The sequence below is a fragment of the Brienomyrus brachyistius genome, chromosome 16 (assembly GCF_023856365.1).
Source record: "Brienomyrus brachyistius isolate T26 chromosome 16, BBRACH_0.4, whole genome shotgun sequence".
In the NCBI taxonomy this organism is placed as follows: domain Eukaryota; kingdom Metazoa; phylum Chordata; class Actinopteri; order Osteoglossiformes; family Mormyridae; genus Brienomyrus; species Brienomyrus brachyistius.
Genome location: NC_064548.1, coordinates 19497269 through 19509854, shown reverse-complemented (window position 1 = coordinate 19509854; position 12586 = coordinate 19497269).

Sequence of the window (12586 nt, the reverse complement as noted above, 5' to 3'; positions counted from 1 at the left end):
CCAAACAATGGTACCAATAGCCACACGTTAGTCCGACTACGCCACCCCAGGTATTACACCCAGAGAAAGTTAAAATCGCCCTATCCCCGGGCAAAGGCACACTGGTCCGTTCACCAGAAACAGCGGAGAGACGTTGTTCCAAACACACACACTTTTATTACACAATAAAACCATAAAAAGAGTAATCAGTCGATCCCAGCACCGTAAGCTTGGAGCACCGCCGCGTACCAGCAGCCACTTCCTGCCGATCTAAGGCTGGGTGCCGGGACCTAGAACAGCCAGAGTCGGGCGGGCACAAGCGAGGAGGGAAAAACAAGACGTAACCGCAAACCAAACAAAATCACGCAAAACCCAAAGAAAACACTGCAGTCTAAAAGAAACAAATAAAATACAAAACCATTACATTAATACACAATAAAAATCCCATTTAAAACAGAACAAATGTATCAACAAAACAAACATAATACAATCAAAACAAAACACAAACCCTTAGGAAGCGGAGGACCAGTCAGTTTCCCCAACACCCGCTCACACGCATGTAGGCACGCACACCCCCGTGCCCCCAGCTATGGACCCGCTAACGACTCAGCCTGCTATAGGCTAGACAGAGTAGAGACAAACCGGAAGCGCAAAGCGCAAAAGGGTGCAAACGTCACTAGACAGCAGCAATAAGGCAAGGTAAAGCTGAGCCACCGCTAGGCAGAGCAGGGCGCAGTCGCCGCTAGGCAGAGCAGGGCGCCGTCGCCGCTAGGCAGAGCAGGGCGCCGTCGCCGCTAGGCAGAGCAGGGCGCCGTCGCCGCTAGGCAGAGCAGGGCACAGTCGCCGCTAGGCAGAGCAGGGCGCAGTCGCCGCTAGGCAGAGCAGGGCGCCGTCGCCGCTAGGCAGAGCAGGGCGCCGTCGCCGCTAGGCAGAGCAGGGCACAGTCGCCGCTAGGCAGAGCAGGGCGCAGTCGCCGCTAGGCAGAGCAGCAGTAGTTCCACGCGAGATGATGCAGCTGTCAACCCCACGCCACAACACACGGGACCCTGTAATAATAAAAGGTAAGGACTCAAAACCCAGCCGTATTAGCCCCAACGTCAACCGTTCTACTGCAGCTTGTAATATTCACCGTACCGGGCTGAACACACCAAGGTAAAATGTCCGCAGACGAACAGGAGATCCAGCAATTAAGGTGACCGCCGACAAGGAGCCTAGAACATTGGTGCCAGGGTAACCCTTATAGTCTGAGCGCCCTCTCCGATTGGCCACTCCCCTCCAGAACTTAATTAGGCACACACCTCGTTTCCTTCTCCTGCTACAGTCTACCCCCCATCTCTTTATCGTCGCCCCGACGATAACACAAGCCAACAAAAGAACCCACTACATCCAGGGCCTAAACAAAGCAATCATGGCATTAGATGCAGTATCTGCAGAGCGCACAGCCCCGTGTACCTCCCCCAAAGACCTAGGCAAGTGATGGATATTAGAATGCCGGCCAGCAGTAGATCGTACTGTCCGCCGAAGGGCCACCCCACCAAGATCTACATTACCAACTAGTGGGTCCACTGAGGAAGCGGATGGTTGCCTGGTTAGGGTCGAGTCCACTGGACAAGCGTGAACAGGCTCCACCTCACCCGGTATCCGAGTCACCTGTGGAGTAGCTACCGAACCCAAAGCTGGACCTGACGAGATCACAGTTGGACTGTGATCTTCCAGCCCTAAACACAACAGATCACCAGCCACTGAATCCTCCTCCTCTGACTGTGGCGAGTCCATTGGTGGTGGAAAACTAACCACCACACCCGTAGGAAGGTCCCTTCCAACCACTGCCTTCAGTAGATTGCGATGAACTCGCCTTACCTTAGACTGACCATGCAGGGGGGCCACAGTATACACGGAGCCGCCAGAATCAGGTACCTGTAAGATTTTGTACATTACCGAACCCCACAAATCCTGAATTTTATGCCGACCCTTGGCACTGGTCTCCCGCAACAGCACGCACTGACCCTCAGCCAGAGGAACATCCCGGACATGCTGATCGTAATTCCTTTTCCGACGGGCTGCAGCCACCCTTAACCGTTCTCTCGCACTGTCAACCGCAACCTGTAATCGGGCCTGATGTTCCTTGACCCACTCATGAACACATCCCCTACCGGGATCCTGAACTCTACCAAGCAGAAAATCCACTGGGAGCCGAGGCTCCTGGCCAAACATCAAGAAAAAGGGGGACTCACCGGTGGCCTGATGGGGAGTTGTATTATAGCAGTACACTAACTGCGGCAAACAGGAATGCCAGTCCCGCTTGCGAGACACCGGCAGCGCCCGAAGTAAATTATGAAGCGTCCTATTGAACCTTTCACACTGTCCATTCCCCGCCGGGTGGTATGGGGTAGTGCGAGAACGTTCAATGCCATAAAGATCACAAAGCTGGCGGATCAACAAGCTCTCAAAATTTCGGCCTTGGTCGGAATGAATCCGAGCTGGAACCCCAAACTTGTAAAACCATTCCGCAACCAAAACCTGCGCTACGGTCGAGGCACGTTGATCTCGAGTGGGAATGGCCAGGGTGTACTTACTAAAGATGTCTGTCATCACCAAAACATTTTCTAGGCCATTACAAGCAGGCTCCAATACGGTATAATCTATTGCCAAGATTTCGTTAGGCTTTGATGCCAAAAGATGCCCCATGTAGCTATGAGCCACCGGCTGATTGTCCTTCGCAACTTGGCATCTCTCACACATCTGACACCAACCAGCCACCTCTGCAGACATACTGGGCCAGTAACACCGTGAACGCAAAAGCCCCAAGGTCCGCTCTACCCCCTGGTGGCCATGCTCCTGATGGAGCTGTGTCAAGACCTCCTCCTTCAATGCAGCTGGTAGCAGCAGCTGAAATTCAACCTCTCCCCCATCAGGGTGAAAGATCTGCCGATACAAAATTCCGTCCCTCTCCACCAACCGACCCCATTGCCGCAACACCACCAATACAGGCTGGGAAAGCTGTTTCCGCTCCTCAAAGTTGGGGCGCTGCTTCCGCCTCCAAAACACCAAGACCTCCTTCAAAGTGGGGTCAGCTTGCTGAAGAGCACGGATGTCAGCCGGAGAATGCCCTGGCAAGACTGTAATTGCCGCTTGAGTCCCTGGAACCTGATGGGACTGCAAAGCATACCGTAAGGGCCCAGGGAGTAAAGTGCCAGGGACCATACCTTCCATTCCCTGGACACTGGATGGATGCTGACGTGACAAAGCATCTGCATTTTTATTACTCTTCCCTGACCGATACTTGATCTCGAAGTCAAAAACCGCAAGCTGAGCAGCCCACCGTTGCTCCGTCGCTCCAAGTTTTGCAGTGGACAAATGACTCAATGGGTTGTTATCGGTGTAGACAACACACTTCTGCCCCAATAGGTACTCCCGAAACTTTTCGGTCATAGCCCATTTCAATGCCAAAAACTCCAGTTTCATAGAACTGTAGTTTTGCATATTACGCTCAGTCGGCCTCAACCCTCGACTGGCAAAAGCTATAGGTCTAACCCTATTGTCCTGTTCCTGTGAAAGTACTGCTCCCAGGCCGCCATAACTGGCGTCAACCTCCAGAATAAATGGCTGTGAAAAATCTGCATAAGCAAGCACCGGCGCGGTAGTGAGCTTGGTCTTAAGAGCTTCAAAGCTATCACAACATTCTGCAGTCCAGCTCTCAATCAGACCCTGTCCTCCCTTCCCCTTGGTCTTTGAGCCACTAAGCTCTCCAACCAGCCTATGTAGGGGGGCAGCCAACTTGGCAAAACCCTCTACAAAACGCCTATAGTAACTAGCAAAACCCAGGAAAGAGCGCAGCCCTGATACAGTACTGGGAAGCGGCCACTTAGCCACTACTTCTACCTTGGCTGGATCCGTAGAGACCCCCTCCTTCGAGATCACATGGCCAAGGTAGCGTACCTCAGACTGAAGGAAAGCACATTTGCTCAGTTTGACCTTGAGACCCTCCAGCTGGAGACGGTTCAACACTACCTCCAACCTCTCCAGATGCTGCTCTACGGTGGAGGAAAACACCACGATATCGTCCAGATATAGCAACAAAGACTGGCCCTGTTGATCACCAAACATCCTCTGCATCAACCGCTGAAACGTGCTCGGAGCATTACATAAACCAAACGGCATACGATTGAATTCAAACAGCCCAAAGGGCGTACAGAATGCCGTCTTTGGACGATCCTGCTCTGCCACCATTACTTGATTATAGCCACTAGCCAGATCTAGAGTAGAAAACCAGCGGGCCCCAGTAAGGGCATCAAGAGACTCCTCAATCCGAGGCAGGGGAAAAGCATCCTTTCTGGTCTTACTATTCAACTGCCTATAGTCTACGCACAAGCGCAAACTGCCATCCTTTTTCCGGACCAGAACAATAGGGGAAGCATAGGGACTACTGCTTTCCGTAATCACCTGAGCTTCCAAAAGCTGATTAATATGCCCTTTCACCAGCTCGTACTCTGAAGGTGGTATGCGCCTATAGCGCTGCCTAACTGGGGCCTCATCCAGTAGTGGAATCTCATGCATAATCAGATCTGTACAACCCAAATCCCCCTCGTCAACTGAAAACACTGACGCGAATTTTCTTAGCAGGGTTTTTACTAGGATCTGTGTCTCAACCGGGAGCGAGGACAGGTCCAGAGCCTCCACTGGATCCATAGTGGCTGTGGTCGCAGACTGAAATGCCGTAGTGGGTACCCCCGGAGGCACCTCCGTGACTCCAGCAGGGAGGCTCACTACGCTAACTGCACCTAAGGTACCTAAAAAGGTACGAGGGTAGAGAAGCACATCAGTAGCCCCTACATTGATGACAGAAATGTACACTGTGCCCCGCAGCACCTGAACTAATGCCGGGGAAGCAAGAAGCCCAGCAGGCAAACCAGCCTCTGGAGGTTCAAACATTACAGTGCTACCAGAAAGCTGCTCCGAGCATGTTGCGGCCACCAACTTCATGGTCCCACCTGGAACGCGACAGGCCCTCCCACCCCGGACCTTGGCCCTACCAGAAACCGGAGGAGCCAACTCCTGAGCATGACACTGACATAATGCCTGCACCACTGGTTCAGGGACCTGAAACGAGCCAGGTTGTTCAAACAACAACGCACCATGCTGGGAAAACAACTCTCGATAACACCTCCTAATCACATTCATACCCAGTATACCTGGAAATTGAGATGGTAAACTGCCAGGGGGATCCCTGACCACAAGTATCCCACAGCCCAGCATCCACTTTCCACACAGGTTAACATCTAGCTCCAGATAACCAATATATGGAATAACTAGTCCATTGGCAGCTCGTAGCTCCGACCAACGGCAATCCTGTAGTCGCTCATGACCCAAAGGCACAAAATATTGCTGAAAGAAGCTCTGAGTGATAGTAGACACCATTGATCCAGTGTCAACCAAACAGGGAACCCTTACACCACTCATGTCTACCTCCAAGTGGGGGCAGGATGACATTAACCGGGAGGCATTCCCCAAATTACTTGAGCCAGAAACAATCCCCACAGAACTTTGGCCCCCCAGTTCAGTGGGCACTAGTTTTCCGACGGCTGCACCGGATGGGGCTGACTATTGGGCTGTGAGAATATCCTCTGCCGGGGCAAGTTACCAGAGCGAATGCGCAAACCATCACACTCCCTAGCGAAGTGACCGGGCTGCTGACAACGCCGACATATTACTGGATCCTTCTGGGGTGCACGATCACGCTGACTGGAATTCTGCAACCGAGCCACACTCTGGGTGAGGTGAGACAACTGCTTCTGCTGACACATCAGTAACGCTCTCACTTCCTCCATTGCAGTCAAATGGGATGAATTACCAGCACCCTGGGGACCACCATGAACCCCATACTGAACACCAAGCACTGCTGGCACGGAACTACTCCGTCCGCGTGCAGCACGGGGCAAACCCTCACGCTCCCACCTGATAGCCTCCCCTCGGACATCCAACAACGTAGCCATAGGCTGCCGGCGCACTAATTGTTTCAATTCACGGCGCAAAGCACCATCTAGTACGTGTTCAATAAATTGATCCCGCAGCAACAAATCTGCATTCTCCATATCGGCCGGTGCACGCTGTTTTACAGCCTCCATAAGGCCCATTAAAGCCAAGGAAAACTCCTGAAGAGACTCCCCGTCCTCTTGCCTTCTAGCAAAGAAAGCTTGCTGTAAAGACACATAGGATTCAGTACACCCGTACAGTTCCTTTAGAACTGCTATTATCTTTACTGGGTCTGTTCTGTCCTGAGGACGGTACTTTATCTCCTCCTTTGCCTCGCCCTCCAAATGGTCAAACAAGAAGAATGCCTGATCTGCCCTGGACAAATGACGTGCCCTCATACTGACCTCCACTTCCTCCAGCCACTCCATTAACCCTATTCCTGTTCTCCCTCTAAAAATGGGGCATTTCCTATCCCTAGGGACAAGAACCAAACGTTCAACTACAGGGGTACCCCTACTGGGTACAGTAAAGTGACTGGGGTTAACACTAGCACTAGGCCCTGGGGCAACGGAAACCGGCTCCTGGCGCAGCCTCTCATTCTCAGCTTGCAGTTGTAAAACAAGCTCCCTCAATTCCTGTAACTCCTCCGCCATACCTATAATTTAACCAAGGCTGGACTTAATCCAGTATGATGGTAGCGCTCAAATTACAGCTGCGCGAACCCGTACCTTGGGCAAACCTTCACCAAGCCACCCAAAAGGATCCACAAGGAACAAACTGCTGCTCTGCCTCTCCAAACTGACGATACCCTAAAAAAACAAAAATTACAAAAACTCAATTAAAAGGAACACACGTCTCCGCTGAAAGATGATCCTGCCGACTACGCCAAGATGTGGCGAGTGGTGGTGAGAGAAATACTGCCAAATAGTACCAAACAATGGTACCAATAGCCACACGTTAGTCCGACTACGCCACCCCAGGTATTACACCCAGAGAAAGTTAAAATCGCCCTATCCCCGGGCAAAGGCACACTGGTCCGTTCACCAGAAACAGCGGAGAGACGTTGTTCCAAACACACACACTTTTATTACACAATAAAACCATAAAAAGAGTAATCAGTCGATCCCAGCACCGTAAGCTTGGAGCACCGCCGCGTACCAGCAGCCACTTCCTGCCGATCTAAGGCTGGGTGCCGGGACCTAGAACAGCCAGAGTCGGGCGGGCACAAGCGAGGAGGGAAAAACAAGACGTAACCGCAAACCAAACAAAATCACGCAAAACCCAAAGAAAACACTGCAGTCTAAAAGAAACAAATAAAATACAAAACCATTACATTAATACACAATAAAAATCCCATTTAAAACAGAACAAATGTATCAACAAAACAAACATAATACAATCAAAACAAAACACAAACCCTTAGGAAGCGGAGGACCAGTCAGTTTCCCCAACACCCGCTCACACGCATGTAGGCACGCACACCCCCGTGCCCCCAGCTATGGACCCGCTAACGACTCAGCCTGCTATAGGCTAGACAGAGTAGAGACAAACCGGAAGCGCAAAGCGCAAAAGGGTGCAAACGTCACTAGACAGCAGCAATAAGGCAAGGTAAAGCTGAGCCACCGCTAGGCAGAGCAGGGTGCAGTCGCCGCTAGGCAGAGCAGGGCGCCGTCGCCGCTAGGCAGAGCAGGGCGCCGTCGCCGCTAGGCAGAGCAGGGCGCCGTCGCCGCTAGGCAGAGCAGGGCGCCGTCGCCGCTAGGCAGAGCAGGGCACAGTCGCCGCTAGGCAGAGCAGGGCGCAGTCGCCGCTAGGCAGAGCAGGGCGCCGTCGCCGCTAGGCAGAGCAGGGCGCCGTCGCCGCTAGGCAGAGCAGGGCGCAGTCGCCGCTAGGCAGAGCAGCAGTAGTTCCACGCGAGATGATGCAGCTGTCAACCCCACGCCACAACACACGGGACCCTGTAATAATAAAAGGTAAGGACTCAAAACCCAGCCGTATTAGCCCCAACGTCAACCGTTCTACTGCAGCTTGTAATATTCACCGTACCGGGCTGAACACACCAAGGTAAAATGTCCGCAGACGAACAGGAGATCCAGCAATTAAGGTGACCGCCGACAAGGAGCCTAGAACATTGGTGCCAGGGTAACCCTTATAGTCTGAGCGCCCTCTCCGATTGGCCACTCCCCTCCAGAACTTAATTAGGCACACACCTCGTTTCCTTCTCCTGCTACATAATGAATGGAGCTGTTAGCCATGAACTGCTGACTAGCCGCAGACATTTGGTATCAGGACCTGAAGTGCCCTTATTCTCAGCCTAGCTCCTCCAAACACAGAGTCTGGTGGGCAGGTCCTAGGTACAGCTGTCTTTCTGTATATTAAACTGTGGTGTCACTAACTTTGTCACCATGAACATCATTTATGAAAAATCACTCGGATGTGTTTGTTGTGATAATTAGTCTGAGGACTTTCGCATTTAGAACAGCCTTCTGGATCCTCGTCAGACCAGCCTTCTCACTGTTGTAGACGTCCTGCGATCTTTGTCATCTGTTCTCATCATCTTGGACCTTCAGCCATCAACACAGTGAACCACCAGACTCTCCTTTCCGCTACAGTATCTGTATCTATCACAGAAAAACTAATACATGCCTTCGTAAGTTCCAGACTGGATTACTGTAATGCCCTCCTATCGGGTTGCCCGTCTGGATCCTTGCATAAACTTCAGATGGTACAGAATGCTGCAGCCAGAGTTCTAACAAACACTAAAAAATTTGATCATATTACACCGGTCTTATCCTCTCTTCATTGGCTGCCAGTTAAGTCTCGAATTGACTATAAAATACTGCTATTAACTTATAAAGCACTAAATGGCCTTGCACCAGAATACCTTAGTGAACTGCTGACCACATACAACCCTCCACGCTTGCTTCGCTCTCAAGCCATGGGATATCTGTTAGTGCCTAGGGTAGAAAGAGCTACGGCAGGCTGCAGAGCTTTCTCCTACAAAGCTCCTCTGCTGTGGAATGGTCTTCCACCGGATGTGCGGGTTTCAGGTTCACTCTCAATATTCAAGTCCAGACTAAAAACACACCTGTTTAGTTTAGCGTATAGGGACACTAGTTCTAGCCCTAGCTAACTCTTCACTCCCAGGCAGACCTGTAGTGTGAGGTGTAGAGCTGGGTGGGGATCGGTGCCATTGGCTTTGGATGAACTGGATTGTCAGTGCTGTCACTCTAGCTTTGCAATCTCTTGTGGAACTGGAGTGCTGACATTTCAGGGACTCCCCATGCCGGCATTCCCACTTGCCTCTCCCTCCTACTGATGCTGCCATAGCCATATCTGCCGGAGCTTGCAGATTGCACTTCATATTGTACTCACCTAGCTTTTAGCACTGCCAATAGCCTCCTCTACTATGCCTAATTGTACATTTTATTTCCCCTACTCCTCCTGGGGGTGATGCCTGGAGACCTCAATCTATCAAGATATCCAGCACACCCGACCACCACCAGTGACGTCCCTGCATCCAGCTCGCCGTTCTGATCTTCCATGTATGACCCGCTGCCTTACCTCTGGTTGCCTGGCAATTGGAAGAAGACTCGGCTTCGGCATTGGCTTATCTTCCTTGCTCTCCTCTCTCTATTTGACTATCCCTGCCGGCCCCTGGAGGATGGGCTTCCCCTTTGAGTCTGGTCCCTCTCAAGGTTTCTTCCTTCTAGGGAGTTTTTCCTTGCCACTGTCGCCTATGGCTTACTCACTGGGGGCTTTGGGTGAGGATACTGTAAAGCGCTTTGAGACAATGTAATGTTGTGATAATGCGCTATATAAAAATAAATTTGTTGTTGTTGTTGTACTCTATGTCTCAACTTAGCATATTATGGACTGCTGTGTGATGGTGTGAGTCTTCCCCAAGAATTGTGGGGAGCAGGCATATCTAAGTGGCATCAGGTAACAGCTGGGGTGCCTCAAGGTTCGATCCTTGGCCTTCTCCCGTTTTCCTTGTTCACTTACTCTCTAGGGGTGAACATTCAGTCGCATGGCTTAGCCTACCATGTCTATGAAGATGACATCTACCTGACCTTCAATGAAGAGGACACCACAGTTTTGGCTTGAATTGCTGTATACCTCACTGACTTGATGAGGGTTCACCACCTGCAGCTGAACTTACTTCATCTCTAGTCAACCAACTCTACCAGCATGGCGCCACTGTACAACTTGGATAATGAACGGTGTCTCCATTATAGGCTACTAGGAAACTGTGAGTAATTATAGATAACCAGCTATCCTTTGCTGACCTCCCAATCTTATATATTTACTTCGTATAAGGTCAGGAAGATCAGATGTTATCTGTCAGAATATGCAGCTCAACTCCTTCTCCAGGCCACCTGTCATTTCATGACTACTGCAACTTTTACTGATAGGGCTGCCAGCATGTACTGTGAAACCACTGTGGATTATTCAGAATACAGCAACACGTACGGTATTCAGTCAGCTCAGATCCGTCAGAACATAATGCACACCTCCTTCTTCAGGCATTTGTCGTTTCATGACTAGATTAGTGCAACTCTTTACTGACAAGGCTCCAGCACGTGCAGTAAAACCACTGTGAATCACTGCGCTCAAAATGCTCTCAAGTTACATCTCCTTTTCTCTCTTCACTGGATCCCTAAAGGCACTTGCAAGTTAAAGTACTTGGTGCTTACTTTCAGAGCTATTACCAGGATGGCACCTACACACACTGAGTTACTCAATAGGAGCTACATTCCGTGTCACTGTCTGTGGTCAGCAATGTCGGCTGACGATCCCTTCACCACATGAAAGGAATTCCTATGTTAGGCATTTTTGTGTGTGGTTCCTTGCTGGTGAACAAGCTACACATCCACAGTTGGTTAGCACAGACCCTAAAGACCATCAAGAAATTTCTCAGTCTTTTCTAAAAATACCTCAACTAACTACCCCTCCTCTGCTCTCAGCTTGTTTACTATTCCTCTGTTATTGTATCACTTAGGAACAGTTTTCTTGTATTTTACACTTGACTAATACAGTACGAACCAAGTTCACATGGTGCTTTGATTTTGACTAGCTTTTCTGATAGATTAAATTGATGTACATGATATATATCTCATGCTCAAATTTTTACTTACACTAGTTTCGGGTCACTCAGCAGAAACTAAACCTAGCAGTACCTAGTTAGCTCGGTGACAGCTGTATACAGTTGGGTTACGTCGTGTTATCTGCACTGTACGTCACTTTGGACAAGTAAATAAATGTAGCGGTAAAAAAGCCACATCCTGGCTTCAGAGGAGACTCCATATTAGAATATACGGTACAAGCCTATTTAGTTTTTCAATGTTTCAAAATCTAACATAGCAAATTTCAAGTAGTTTGTGGAGAGTATTAAGAAGCCTCTGGCTTGTCACTTTTGGTTCTTAGCATTATAGTATGAAATTCTTGTGCCTTTTAATGACCTCACTACATTATTACAGCCTTCCTGCAGTCAAGAAGTTTTACAGTTTGTCTCTAGTTTATAGCCTTAAACATACCCATGACATCACTGATTACCATATATTACAAAAGAAAATTTCTATGTTTTGATCTCGACTTGTACTCCAAGCAAAAACACGCTGCACATACAATCAAACACACAAAATACATTGCACACATTTAATTAAATAGCCTGGCATAAATTATACATCTTCTGAAACACCCTCGAAACCATGTTTTGAATTCCTATACAACTCGAATAGATCACAATCAGTTAGCAGACACAAAAGTTGATTTATGAGCGACTATTAAATGCATATATGTTCCGAAGGGGATGGATGTGAAGATGTTTCACAGCATAAAACAAGTTGAGCAGGCTGAGCAGTCATCAGCCAGCAACAACAGGACGATCAGTCTGGGCTAGTACCCGAGTACCTTCCACTCCCTCCATGGGGAACCAGGTTCTCATAACGAATGAGCACAAACAGCACTTCTGGAAACATCAGTGAGGCGTTAAATACAGACCCTATTACTTTCTCATCATTATACCTCTCAGACAAAATGTGTACAAAAGATACCAATTATACACAGAAATTCTGAATGCACTTATGATACACACATATACAAATGTGTAGACTTTAATTCAAACAAGCACCAATTGTTCATGATTAAATTCATTTTGAATTCTAAATTACATATATCAATGAACTGAAGTGAAGCTAATCTGATCCTATTTTAATCTAATCTACTTTAACATCCTGATATCTTAAAATGTAAATATATATAAAACTTCCATCCATCTTCTAACCATTTACCATAGGCAATGATGTGGGCACATACTGTTCAAATAATACAAATATTACTATTTTAGATTTGATATACATTTACAGATAATAGACGCAGAAATAATATATGCTTTTTACTGGAGAGCAGAGTGCTACACTGATGCACAAAATGAGCAGAGGCATTAATTTGTGAAATACTGACCCCTGCTGTTCATTTTTAGTTAAACATTTGTAACCTGCTCTTATGCCATCGAATTATAAAAGAAACCCATTTTATAAGGAACTAATCATATACAGGTAAGACCAGCCACAAGCATAACTCAAAACAGGACTGTCTATTTTCTTAATAATCACAATTACAGTCTATAGTCACC